Consider the following 299-nt stretch of genomic DNA (forward strand, 5'->3'; position numbering starts at 1 on the left):
TATGCCTCAATTCCCTTTTGCTGTGCCTCAGTTTCCCCATTTTTTGTCTCAATTTTACAATATCGTGCCTCAGTTTCCCCACCTTGTGCCTCAGTTTTCCTATTTTGTGCCTCAGTTTCTCCATGTAGTTCCTTCATTTTGACATCCCGTGCCTCATTTCCCCACATCGTGCCCCCATTTTCCCAATATTGTGCCTCATTTTCCCCATGAAGTCCCTTAATTTCCCCATATCGAGCCTCACTTTCCCCATGATGCCTCAATTTCCCCATTTTGTGCCTCAATTTCCCCATTTTGTGCCT

At 45.2% G+C, this 299-nt stretch overlaps 1 protein-coding gene across 1 annotated transcript in view; it reads left to right on the forward strand.

Moving 5' to 3' along the window:
- LOC113977480 (tumor necrosis factor receptor superfamily member 16-like) overlaps positions 1-299 on the forward strand; it is a 4,842-nt gene that overhangs the window by 2,041 nt on the left and 2,502 nt on the right. The gene's annotated exons all lie outside the window — the stretch shown is intronic.

This window comes from Neopelma chrysocephalum, unplaced genomic scaffold, assembly GCF_003984885.1.
Source record: "Neopelma chrysocephalum unplaced genomic scaffold, ASM398488v2 Primary Assembly neopelma1_243, whole genome shotgun sequence".
Taxonomy (NCBI): Eukaryota; Metazoa; Chordata; class Aves; order Passeriformes; family Pipridae; genus Neopelma; species Neopelma chrysocephalum.